Source organism: Anopheles moucheti, chromosome X (assembly GCF_943734755.1).
Source record: "Anopheles moucheti chromosome X, idAnoMoucSN_F20_07, whole genome shotgun sequence".
Taxonomy (NCBI): domain Eukaryota; kingdom Metazoa; phylum Arthropoda; class Insecta; order Diptera; family Culicidae; genus Anopheles; species Anopheles moucheti.
This window is the reverse complement of record NC_069142.1, coordinates 8743907-8757895: the sequence shown is the minus strand read 5'-3', so window position 1 is coordinate 8757895 and position 13989 is coordinate 8743907.

Below are 13989 nucleotides of genomic sequence, written 5' to 3'. Positions count from 1 at the left end.
CCTACCCAAACTTGTTCCGTTTCGGACCCGATGGTCTATTTTTACCGCTTTCGCTCGTTTGGGGGTAACGATTTTTTTTTTGGTTGTTGATTGGGAAGATTGGTAAAAACGCAACTGTGTCCTCGGATGGAGACGCCCAGTAGCTTGATGCGGGAAAGTGTTATTTTTTTTACAAATTGAAATTGTTTTCAATTCACCAACCATCGGTGTCCGATCGAACCGTTCGGCACTCGGCACGGCGACACACTATACGGTGTAGAAACGAATAGGAAAAAAAACGAAAAGGTAGCCCACCATAAGGTTCCCGCCCGGTTACAGCGAACCGAGCGCAAGGGGTGCCATTTTTTAACGGTTATGTTGTCGACAGTTACACTTATAGCCTTTGACAGCGCCGGGTGCTGCTGTTTTTCGTACCCGTTTTGCGATACGCGGTGCAAAGTAATATTTTCCCTTCCTGCCATACCATTTTCCCCCCTTTTCTACAGGTCATGTTTCCGTGCACTAATTTTTGGCTCTCGAACTTCTGCCACTGTACGCGCAGCAAAAGTTTGACGATGGGAGGTTTTTTTGTGTGTTGTTGGTTGTTATTGTTATTATTTTGGTTCGTTCACTTCCCTTTCCAGCGCCATTTTCCTGAGGTTCTAATTATGCGGCTTGGGGTGGCTGTGGGGGTGGGACTTTTTTTTGTGTGTTGTCAATCGACTTTACAGTTACCAGTTTGCACCGGCTAAAAGGCGATGCGACAAATTTTGTCACTGCACACACACACACATACACACCACCGTTTAAACTTCGGTTAAAAATCTGTTTCATTTCACCGAAGGAAGATGGAAATGCCGATGGGGTTGATGAAGGAAATGGTTTCAGCAGATAGGAAAGTGCAAAACAGTGGATGGTACCGAGAGGGGGGGAAAGGGCCAACGACAACAACCAAAAAAAAAAAGGATACCGACAGTCGCAAAGAAAATCCGTTGCGTTTTTCGGTGATTTCCGAGAGCGAATGTATGTTTTTATTTAACTTTTTAATTAAATAGCTACGGCGAAAGCGCCGAATGAGTTGAGCTGGCGCAAGGGAACACGAGGGGAGGTGAGGGGGTAGCAGGGGGGGGGGGGGAGGTATCCGTGACTAATGCCTTTTTTCCTGTCGATGAGACCGAACAGTCCCAGCACAACCAGTGGCGGTGGATGGATGAGCGGGAAATGCGGGCTGGGGTGGGGAAGTGTGGTGGGAAAAGGTAATTAAAAATTCCTTCCCATCTTTTTGATTTCTGCTGCGAAGCATCCACCGGACCGATACCGTGGTACTATCATGCCAGTATGAACAGTGCGCGGCAGGGCGGATCAGTGCTTCTGGGACGGTTTGCGGAAGAATGGGAACGAAATTGTGCCCTCCCCCCCCGTCTCGGGCCCGAAGTGGCCACGATGGAGGCAATCGAGCAATCGGCAACGTCACGCAGGCTGGCAAACTTTCGAACCGTAGGTTTGCCCTTAAATTGTACCACCACTTTGATGCCGTCCCCTTTACGCGATCCTCCCACAACCCCGCGTGCCCACGCTGTTGGCTGGGTTGGGTGATACTTTTTAATTTCCAATGCAAATTGATTAAGACGTTGAGTACACCGTTGCGTAATTTTTCGTGGCAAACGGTCGGTGCGGCACCACCGTTGTGCCCTTCGTGGGCGAAAAGCCATTACCGGAAAGCCATCGGTACGACGGTAATTCTCCGGCAAGGCGATGGGATGGGGTGGGGTGTGGTGGGTGGGAAAAAGGAATTGGATGCGGTGGGGTCCACTTTCAACTTCTAATGCCACCCCGCAGCCCCGCATAATGATGGAAATTGTCTTTGATTGCAGCAAAAAACCCTCCCCCGCGCAACCAAAAACCGGTCGGTGGTATTGAGTCGCGCATCATTGCCTCACGCGGTGGCGGTGGTGGTGACGCGGGAGGGGGTTTGGGGGGGTTGTGGAGAAAACAACGTTTTTCCGCTGCGCTCGGGTGCCTTTGGTGCGCGCGGCACGATCGTGGGGAATAATAATTGGGAATTTGTCTCAACCGGAACCGGTGTCTCCGGGTGTGCTTCCTTCCTCGATTGGCTGCCGGCCGCAAATGTAAGCCAATCCCGGGGTGTATTAAGGTGTATACGATGGGTGAAAGGGGGGCGGGGGTTGGAGCGGAGTTTTGGTAGGTCGAGCGGCGGAAGACGCTAGATGAAGGATAATTGTTGTTATTTCAATTTCGTCTCGGAAGACGAACGCAAGACACTAATCCTTTCGCCAACGCCACGGCACGGCGTTGGCGCTGGGTTTTGCCCCCCACTTTGCCTACCGACAGCACGGGAGCGGTTACTTTGAAAGGTCAATTAAAACTACTGAAGGAAACGGTGTATTCGGCACCAGCTGCTTGCGAAACTCGTAGCAAAACTGATTGTTTGTATACATTAAAGTAAAAACGTGTAAACAATTAACAGACACGAGTACGGTTAAACAAATTCATCTATCTCTCTGTAAGGAAGTTATCTCCTGATTACAAATTGTGTTGCTGTTACAATTTCTATTGAGGAAAGTCTCATTCATTTTGCATCTATGTGGGCAATTAAAATAAAATGTAAATTGCATAAAAATAGGCTTTAAAATAAATCTTCTTTTGAATTAAAAAAAAAGTAATTAGATCATATAGGTTCATACATATTAATAATAAGAAGAAATACGAATGAGAAGAAGCATGAGAAGAATAACGAAAACAATAGTCCGTTGACTAGAAACAGGGAAAAACTAAATACGTCACTAATTCAAGCTTATTCATTTATGTAGTGACAATTGCATAACTTTAGGCGCGTTCATGTATTTGTGAGTAGCAATCGTTGTACCATTTTTAACATGCAAACAAAATTAATATTAATGTGTTATTTCAATAGATACTGTGTTATACGTTTTTTGCTACCCTTCTAGGCATGCATGTCATAATATTGAAATGTACCCTAATATAATACGAAAACCCTGTAAAATGAATGCTCGAAAATGTGATGCTTTTGAACGGGAAACTTACCCAAATATTTGATTTTTGTTTTTTTTTTTTCATAGAACATAAGCGTTAATAGTATGATTTTTGTTATGATTGTAATGATTATAAATAAAAACCAAATAAAAGAAAAAAAATGACAAAAATAATCACCATTACGGTTTAAAAATCTTTAATTACTAGAAGCGCGAGCTTAGGGAAACCATTTTCCTTTTATACTTTTGAAAAGTTACGAGGTTATTTTCAATGATTAAAAACCAGTTGAAAGGATCCGGTCGTAATCATAGCTGGTGATTAAAAAATATTAATTTTTTTCAATGCATACATCCAGGCGCTAGAACAACAAGACCAACAACCCTTATGCCATTATGCGCATACCACTATATGTATGGATATTGCTTTGCAAAAATGTTCAATCAGTGGAATATAAAGCAGTGAAGTCAGATTTATCTTTTGACAGTTCTACCACTAGACAAAAAAAAACCCCAGCAGATGATCTGTCAAACGCATATGGGAACGGAACGTATGTGTAGTATTTCTCGGAAACCGTACGATCATCGTCCTGGTGCTATTCATTCCCCCTTTTTTGCGTTTTCGCATAGAAATGTGATAGATGAATAAACAAATCAGCATAATTAACCTCCTGCCGCTACGGTAAGGTACACCCCAGCCGTCACGGCTCAGTGCGGTGGGACGGCGGGCAACAGAGCAAGCGAAACACGGGAAATTTCTGCTATCGATCAAATCAATCCTCCCTCTCGGTTTCGGTAGAGTTACTTTCGCCTGTTATTAGCTCATGTCTTCATTGCTCATTTGGCTTACATTTTTTTGTGCCTTGCGTGGCGTAACTTCTTCGGTGGGTTTTGTGTCGCCCCGGCACGATATGCACTCCGGCGGTGGAATGTGATTTAGCGGCATCAGCGCTGGATGCTGATGACATTCCGTCCGGCTGGCACGGTTTGTGGCCGGTTAGTGTCCATCAGCACCGGAACATGGCCACTTCCGGCGTGTTGCGGGCAAAACCCCGTACAGCACGGAAACGGGTGTTGCCATTTCCTTTCCTGGCAGCGGTCGCAACAATGGCGACACGGCGAACGTGTGTGCCGACGGCCAACAGCTCACCGAAGTGAATATGACAACCGAAAACAAATCGTTCGACTCACTGTCCGGCTCACAAGGGGCTTACGCATTTCATTACATGCAGGGAAACGCATCATCACCGCGTAGAAAACGCGGCGGGACGAAAACTTTCAATCTGAATGCGTGTGATAGATACAGGGCAGAGACGAGCGCAAAAATCGGCACCGCGCTCGCTACGGCACAAGGTGGCAGCGACGTATCCTTGACGCCAGAGCGCACCATTTCCCGTGAGCTTCCCATTTCTTTGCGCCGTCTTAACCATCCCTTTTGACCGGGGCGTCTTTGCTGTAGCCGTCGTCGTCGTCGTCGTCGTCATCATCTTCCTGCCCCAAAGCGAGAGCAAATGCGAAAAGCGAAAGGCGCTACAGCATTAGGCCATTCCATCCATTCACATTCTGCTTACCACACACACACACACACACACACACACACACACACACACACACACACACACACACACACACACACACACACACACACACACACACACACACACACACACACGTACAGCAACCTTTTCCTTCCCTTTTCCCCTCTCCCGCTCACCCTCACCAATCTTCAGCTCGCCAAAAACTAAAGTAATCTAATGCGTACCAAGTGCCCGCCAGCCTGGAGCCAAACGTCTCATCGGCAGTTTCGACGTTATTCTGTGTCTATGTGTGTGGGTGTGTGTGTATTTTTTCTTTTTCATCTCCTGCTTCTTTCGAAAAACCTTCCACTAGCCGAGTCACTACCCCCATCACCAACCCCCGTGCACCCTCCGAAAAAATCCCCCAAGCGCCTGCTCCTGCTCCGACCAAACACATTCCGCCTTTGTGTCGTGTGGATGCTGCGCTCGGTTTCGTCTTCCAAGACCAATCTTTCCCCCTCGGCCGTATACCGATGGTTTCCCCCTTTTTCTACCTTCCAGTTTTTTTTGTTTTCCCAGCGACCATCGCCTGCTCTCCCCCTCCCTTCAGGCGACCATCAGGATACACCGAAGATGAATGAAGGTGAAGTGGTCGCATATCGGTATGGCTTTAGTTTTGCAGTAGTTTGGTGGTGCTTTCTTGTTCGTTTTGTTTTCTCTCTCTCTCTCTCTCACTCTCTCTGCCAGCTTTTCTCTTCCTTCGGTACGTTGGTGTGCTGGAGGCGTGCAAAAGGGGCAGAAGTAAATTCATTCCGCTGCCACACGCCATCGAACATCCATGTTGAAGGGAAAGGGAGGAAAAGGAGGACGAAGGGAAGAGATTGACTTACTTTCTTGCTGCTACGGAATGGAAATGATGTACCGGCTCAAGAGGCAATCAACGAAAGGAAAAATATGGTTACTACAATGTAATGTAGCGTTTGTTACTTGTTTCTTAGCCTAGAGTGAAACCGCGTACGTGCTGCGGAAGGCGCCCGGTGTCATGCATCGACCAAACGACAATGGGTATGATGATGTTCGTTGCTGCAGGTGTTGATGACTTCATCAAGATAAAACTCATGCTTCTGTCTTTGATCACTGTTAAAATGAAAAACCTAAATAAATAAACGTACAAAATACACCAAATTGTACATTTAATTACTTATTGCATAGATCTAGGGGCTAAGGTGCGTGATATTGCATACTTTTAGGAGCAGTTGGAACTTTCGCGCAAAAGTATGCAACACAATGTTTCGTTTTACATAACCTATTTATTACATACTGTTCAGGCGCAGTCGATAATTACGCCTAAAAGTATGCAATTCTCTGTACACAATTTAAGTACTAACTCTTATACTTACTTACTTGCTTATCAGGCACTGTAACCGTTTCGTGGTTTTTGGCATGCAGGAGTCTTCTCAGCCGCTCATGGTCAAGGGCTTTAGTCTGCCAATTCATAATCCCGGCCTTTCTGGCGGTCATATTCACGCCATCACTTCATCTCATTTTAAACCTACCACGTCTCCTCTGTTCATATGGGCGATTTAAAGAGAATTTACGGGCTGGGTCGTAAGGTGTCATTCTCATGACGTGACCAGCCTACCGGAGCCAACTGATTGTATAAGCGTCCACATTAATCGTTCGTACTGTTACCCCCTAAAAGTATGCAACCTTTAATACAAACGTCACATAACTAATTAATGATGGGAGATTCGGAGTGGGTTTTTAAATCCACTCTGACTCTGAAGTCTAAACATGGGATTCAACTTCCAAAAACATCGAGAAACAACTCTGGATTACTCCGGAGTCGATTCTTGATTTAACTAAACTCTGTAATTGAGACATTTGCACAGCTTTTCAATGAGTTTTCCACAAGTTTTTGAGTACTTTTCTTTGCAATGTGTTTTGAATACAGTATTGGGATTTTGCCCAGTATTCGTACACTGTTTTCTACAAGTTTTTTCTGATGATTCTAGTGAAATTCCTAGGTTTGATTGAAGATTATTTTAGTATCTACAAAATAAAGTTACTATACGAAGTTAGCATAGTTATTCTCAGTATTCTTGAGCATTTTTATAGCCTAGATTTTTCAATAAATGATAGTCCTAAATATCTTGATGCAGTATTGGCAGTAAAGCAAAAGCAACAGAGTCGAGTTCGAAGCGCTTGTTCTAAGGTAAATTGTTGGTTGAATTCGTCGCACTATGAACGTTGTTCTTGTGAAACGTTACACATTTTACCCAACACTGCTGGGCAACCGCACACACTTGAGGTTGAACTCATTGCTGGAACCTGATCTCCTGCTGTGGGGCTGACCTCACATTAAAGGGCAACATCCACATGAGGTCAGCTCCACTGCTTGGCCTCTGCAGGCAGCACACAACACAATGCTCTTCCCCTTCGCTTTAGCAGAAAGTGCTCCGTCCAGCCAGAAACCCATCACACTCATCCTGTCACCCATCAATAAAGACGTCAGAGTTGTGTTTGTGTGTGTGTGTGTGTGATAGGGCGCCGTCAAAGTAAACTCTTCCCCCGCCCAGGGAAAAAAGGTGCGAATGATTATCGTCATAATTGTGACCATTAACCGGCCGGAGTTTTATCGCGACGCTGTGCATTTTCCTGCTCTCGCACGGGAAGCGTGAACACCATCGTACAGCCACGTACAGCCGGTGGATAATGTGGTGAAGATTTATTTGCACCCCCGGCCACCCTCTCGTAACCATCGTAGGGGTGGGACGCACAGTGCGAATATTTATTGGTCCTCATCGAACCGAGAGTTTGCACACGGTGTGTGTGTGTGCGAGATTTTATGGGTCACGTCAACCCCTCACAAGCTGATCCAGGTGATGGATACGGTGGACATTGTCCACAGGCCGTGTGCGTGTTGCGTATTATGGAAGATGGTTTTTATGAGGTGGCAAATAACGAAAAAAAAACAGGGAACCCAATAAACATTCAGGCAGAACGTTACCCTTGTCATCGGGTGTCACGTGTGTCTTTTTTGTTTCTCTCTCTTGTGGGTGAGTGTGTGTGTGTGTACATTTAAATAATTCCTCTCAAGACGTGACGCACTCGGGGGGTGGCTTTTTTTTCTTCTTGTCCTTCCGCACTGTTCGTGACCGCATCATCTTCTGAGGCTATTCGCTCAATTATGCTCATTATTTTGCCACCTTTTTTGCTGTCTACTCTCTTAACCTGCTCCACTTTGTCTTCCACCGTGCTGCTTCTTCAACGCAACGTTCACGTGAGGATGATGCTTAATTCGATTCCATCTCGACGTTCTCGGGAGTCGTCCGGGTTCATACCTTTCCATTTGGTACGTGCGAGCGAAAGCGAAAAGAAGGGGGAAAAACCCGCAACGATGTCCAGAAGTGAGACGAAGCAAAAGAAAAAAAAGCAGCAAGCGCAAGAACCCAAAGTGGTACAGCTGCATATTACTACCGCACACTACTGCATCACACCACTAGCCGCCGGCCACTGGGAATCCACGGGCTCTCGAAATAATGTTTATTGCATTATCTTGTATTTTATGACAAAAAGCTTTTACTTTTGCTACGGCCACTAGGTAGAGGGTGGGTGAGGGGGGGCGGTCAGTCTTTAATTTGGCTCCGTCGTCTTGGAGCGTACACTTCAGGGTGAGCACCGTCTTGACCGCGTGGCCTCACGAGTCTGACCCCGGCAAGGAGTTGGTCACCCTCTGTCCAGCGCTGCCACTATGTGTATGCGTTGTGAGAAAGAGAAAGAGAGAGAGATAGGGAGAGAGAGTGGCAGCAGGAAAAAAAAACCCTCCCTCCCTGGGGGTCGAAAACCCAGCACGTCGCAAACGTATCGCTATCGCACGAGACGATGAGGATGAGATGTTTGTGCTTCTTAAGGTGCTAAAAGCTGGTAAGTGGTCAAAAGGTGCCAACGAACCTTTGGATCAGTGCGGGCGAGGCGAGTTTGCACTGCACCTACCCAACCCAAGCACGGACGAGCCACCGTTCAAAACGAGCTAAACAAGATATTTGCCGAAAGAAGATAACAACAACCAAAAAAAAACCTCCCCAAAAAATAGCTTTTGTTGTGCGGATTGCCTAACTTTAGGAGGTTTTGTATTTGTGAATTGCATACTGTAAGGCGCACGGCGAACACAAATCGAACTGTACGGAGTTGCAGAACAAAACGCCTGTAAGTTATGCAACTCGCTAAACACCACGTTTATGTGTGCGTGTGTTTGAAGAGGGCTGTGGAGTGGGTGGGGTGTTTTCTCATAATCTAGCGATAGTTCGCCTGTGCAGGGTTTGTTGGGTAGCAAAGTGTATAAAAATATGCTTGGTAAGATTTTCTTCCCTCTTTATGCGGTGCCTTTTACTGGGTAAACCCCGGGCATTATCCTTTCCCACCCAAAACCCCCCAAACACACACAAACGCGCGCGCCCGATGACGAAAGGGCTCTTCATTGCTTCGGAACGATGCATCGATTTCGAAAAACTTGACCCATGATAGTGTTTTCTTGTTGGTGTTTTTTTTATACTCCTCTTATGCTTTCGCTTTCTCGCTTCCCGGCCCTGGCTTGCCACCGCAAGCTTGAGGGCTCGAAATGGCAAAACTTTTTCTTAATTAAATAAATAATTCACTATTTTCGCTGAAACCTCTTCCCCATTAAAGTGAATTTCATTAATGGGACTGTATAACAGTGCTTTGGAGCGTACCGGGAAGGGTGTGGGCGAGAAGGGGTGGCGATAGTAGTAAAACCGAGTGGACGGGGTGGCACGAGGTGTCGGTGCTCGATAATGCGAGTGATGGAGGTTAAGTGGAGTGGATACATTTTTGGGACCATTGCTGGGTGAAAGTCATCCACCTTTTTCCGACACTGCTGCAGGAGGTTTTTACCTTAAAGGGCAACCTGGTAGCAGCAGTAAAGAAGGCAACACCGCAAACAAAACAAAAAAAAAGTAGTAGAAAGGATGGCTGTACCGTCGTATCTTCCCTTCGACAAAAGGTTAACACCGGACGTAAATATCGCTCCATAAGTGTCGTGTGCATATTTTAGGTTGGGCCGGTGTTGTGTACCCGGTAGCACGAAGCAAACCCTTGGCTGCCTGCGAAAGGTGTTGATAGTTTTTACGACCCACTTTCACACTACCATCCCCTTAAAATCACCCCCCTTCCTTCGCACACACACACACACAGACAGTAGAGAGAGCACCTCGAAAAATTATTCACTCTTGACCGAAAAACCCTGACATCCGGTGAGGTGGAAGTCCTGTGGTGAAGTAGTTTTCACACGAGTTCCCATTGCCGTACAGGCGTTACCGAGGGCACCAGGGATTAAATGGTCTTTGGCATTAAAAGGGAATTTTCGAAGCAAAACCGAGACGGGTTGGCGATACTGCAGTGAGCTTGGTGGTGCCGTGACCGGGATCCGGGGTCTGCTAAAACGTCCCACCGTAACCCAATTATCTTGCTCAGTTTGGCAGCACGGTTGTGTACCCCTCGATTATTTTTTTTTTTGCTCGATATCTTCACTCCTCACCCCTTACCCCTCACCCCCTGCAGGGATTGTACCATTTTAGTAGTAAAAAGAGAAAATACCCTGCATGGGAAGCAAGGTCCGTTTTTCGTGCGGCTGCTACCGGTGTGAAGATGAAGGTGTCAGCGGGAAATGAGTGAAAAGTTTCGAAACCGTCAAAAGTGAACAGTCCCGGAAGGGGATGCCGTAGAATTTTAATACCACCCGCAACAAAAAATAAGGGATGATGAACGTCGTTGAGTACACCTTCGATTAACATCAGCAGCACACGAGTGTGGCAACATTCGCTCGGTGTGAGACGGTGTTTGATGAATTTGATTTTATTGGACAGTATATGAAGGGCTGAGTGCCCTGGTGCAGTGTCTCCCTTTTGTTGGCAGCAGCTCCACCCCACCTTTTGCAGGGATCAGGGATAAGTCGTTGTATGATGTAGTGTACACTGTTGTTGTTTATGTACGGATTAACCTAATTAAGTGAGGCTACTACAATATGCCTTCCCCGTGTTCAACACCTTCCACCGGAAGGGTACGAGCTGGGACACCGTTGTTAAACCCGACGCTAAACATTGCCGTATCTGGTGGGTAGGATCTAGGAGTTGACCCTTTTTTTTGCTGATGGGTTGCCGTCCTGTCAAGCGCACCAATAGACCGATGGCTAGAATAATTCACTCTTAACGTACCGATAATCCGGCAGGAGAAGTTGTCACCTTGCTCGTGTGGCAGTGCATTTATGGCTGCTACCTCGGGTGGATAGGGGCCCAATTGTCTTTTTGTTTTGTTTATCAATCTCCACTCACCCTGCTGTCAATGGTTTTTTTCCCCGGGGGGGAGGAATAAACGTAGTAAAGCGAGACACGATGTGGATGAAACTACCCATTGCCATTGAACGTTTATGAGTTTTGATATGTAGAAGCGCTAGCTGTGATGTATGCTGTGCAAACCTAATAAATACTATTCATTCGCCTACAATCGGGGGGCGAGCTGCCCATCTTTTTGAAGGGTGGCATAAGCGCACCGTCACGGCACCGGGAAATGGCTGATAAAGGGGTCGTGGGGAGGGAGGGAGAGGAGGGAAAAGTTTTACCGTGCAAAATTGTTGTACGGGGAGCTGTTTTTTGCGAACCAAAGTCAGAACAGATTTGCACCCCATTCTACCATGACCGGACATATGCTTCGCGCTGTACGGTACGGGTGTTTGTATAATGTGATTTCCGTTCTACTTTTTTGTCGTTCTCCAGCGACGGTAAAAGGATGAACGAAACACACACACAGACACGCTCGTGTGTACTTACCATCACACAAGCTGCCCCCGGTTGGGAGGTGGGAGTATGTTGCAAAATTTAAGCGTGAAAGTAAATACCTATAAATATGAGATGAAGCAAACGCCACCGGGGCCAAACCGGACCAGACACATTGGGCACCAGTGCCGCCGCTAACCGGATCCGGTGTTAGCGCGGGAACCCCGACGCAACGCCATTGCTGTGCTAAATCTTTTCCCACCCTTACGGGCAGTGGACGTTAGCGGGGTATTATCGGGCTACCGAGGGCCACCGGGCACACCGGGACTGTTTATCTTCGCTCGGTACCGGGTTTTCAAAACACTCAACCTGTGACGTGTGTTTGTGTATGTGTTTGAAGTGTCAGTGTGAGTGAGATGCAAAATGAACCTTTCAGTAGTGTAGTAGCATCACGACCTACAAGCATCGCAACATTTTAAGCGTTGAAAAATGAGCGAAAGCTAGAAAACGGTGCGATATTTTGGTTGGTGCCGTGACCAGGATTTTGACACTAGATGTCCACTTTCCACCCCTTTTTTGCGCAGTTTGACAGTAAAACTGACCACGAACTTCGTTCACAATGTGCCACAGTGCCACACCGGGTGACCAGGTAGCAGGTGCTCAATAACAAAAAAAAGAAGAGGGCGAAGCAGGTAATCGTATTGATGTAAGTATGCTGTCGAGTCGCGTGGTATGCAGCTTCAAATGAAAGGGCGAAAAAATAATAACAAAAACACACGTCTAGGTGAATGTGTGTGTGTCTGTGGCTGTGTTGGGAGATTTTATTGCTCCAGCTGCTGCTCACTTGTCGCCGGCTTTCCCACGCCCCTATACCCTGCACCCCGCTATACCTCCTCCACATTGCACATTACGGTGTACAGTGTTACACGAAAAAAAGTATAGCAGCACACGAACCCAAAAAGCAGAAGCAAAAAAAAAAATACTTTCGAAAATAAATAAAACCAATCACATACCCCCTACGAGCGGTCCAGGCATACCTCCACATAAAAAAATGCTTGCAAACCACCCCCACACCCCCCGAAGCACGCGAAATTCATTTGTTTTCCGAACAATAATAAAACAAAAAACAGCAAAACAAAAGCAGCGGCCACGTTAAAGTTGTTCTCCCCCCCTCCCAAAAACACCATGGGGGATGCGGAGTGAATGGGGCACGAGGGTGACAGTAAGGGTAGAGGGAGGCTGGAATCGATCAACCGCACCGAAACGGTAGCCCTTCGGACACTGGCCGTGCTGCCAAACCGGGACCGGTGGTGATTTAGAGAAATCGGTAGATAAAAACCCCCAACCGCGGCTCCAAAATTTGCCCAATTGTCGTGTAGCGTTATCGGTAACTTATGGGATGAGGGGAGGGAGGGGTGGAATAAAGCACCCCACCACGTGGTGTTTGTGTGTCTACGCGGCCAAAAAGTTATGGAGGGGTGGGTGTGGGGTTAAACCGGTGGACGAAAAACAATTTTAAGCATTCTTCTCGGTTGCGCCTGAATGTATGCAATATCGGGGCTTTTGACGATCCGAGTTCCGATTTTATTGCTACACGGGGCAAAAGGGGGGGGTTTGATGGGTTGGCTGGAGTTTCGAGAGTCTGTGGAAGGTGGAAGGTGCACACGTACCGACCGGATGCTGAATGTAGTTTTTTTCTCGCCTTCTTCTTCTTCTTCAACTTCCACCCCTCCCCAACTCACTTTTCGCTTCCTTTCACGCTGGTTCCGGCCCGCCCAAACAACAGTCACAGTGTGTGAAACGGTTTGTAATGCGGTAAAAAGTACATCTATATTTATGGGAATAAAAATCCCAGATGTTACCTTTCCATCGGTGGAATGCCGCCACCAATAGGGGTGAGCAGGTATCAGGGAAGTTGGGAAGCGAAGTTTTTGCACTGCTTATTTTTTGTTTTTTGTTATTTAAAAGTAGACAACTCCAGCAACCTCCAGTACACCTGGGCCGGCCAGCGGAATGGAAAATGCGGGCAACACGCCAACACCTCCGATACGCTTGACGGCTTCTTTATTATGTTTTCCACCCCTTACGGGAGGGAAATGTTCCCGGTGTGCCGACGGTACGATCTCCAATCTCGGCCCGTGGGGTGATAAAATTTACACACCCCACCTGTCACAGAAGGGGATGGGGTAGGCAGCGACCCGATCCGGCACCTGTGTATCGCACACATTTAAGCGTTAAACTTTTCACGGCTTGGTGAAGTTGGTGGAGCCCGTCCGATAGGGGTGGAAATGGAGTAAGGGGTAGTAATAACATTAGTATACTGGGGAGTAATAATTGCAACTCCTTAAACGGTGTGAGAAGTAACAAAACCACGGTAAATAATCATCTTTATGTTGATTATTAAAGGGCACTCGGTAGGAAGCATTCAGCATTCAAGCGGAGAGATTAGCGACAAGAGAGATGCAGCTTTTCCCCCGGGGTTTTTTTTGTTCTCCGAAGGAAAAAGAAGAAGAAGAAGAAGAAGAAGAAGAAGAAGAAGGTGTTGGTGGAAGAGGTGGCTAAACTTTGTATGCGTTGAACACCCGTTTCACCAAGCGGATGGCGGTAGCAGCTTAAGTGGTCGTCAAGATTCAGGGGCAGGCCGAGTACGCCGTCCAAGTGCACTTAAAGTAGGTGTCAGCCGTAGCCCGG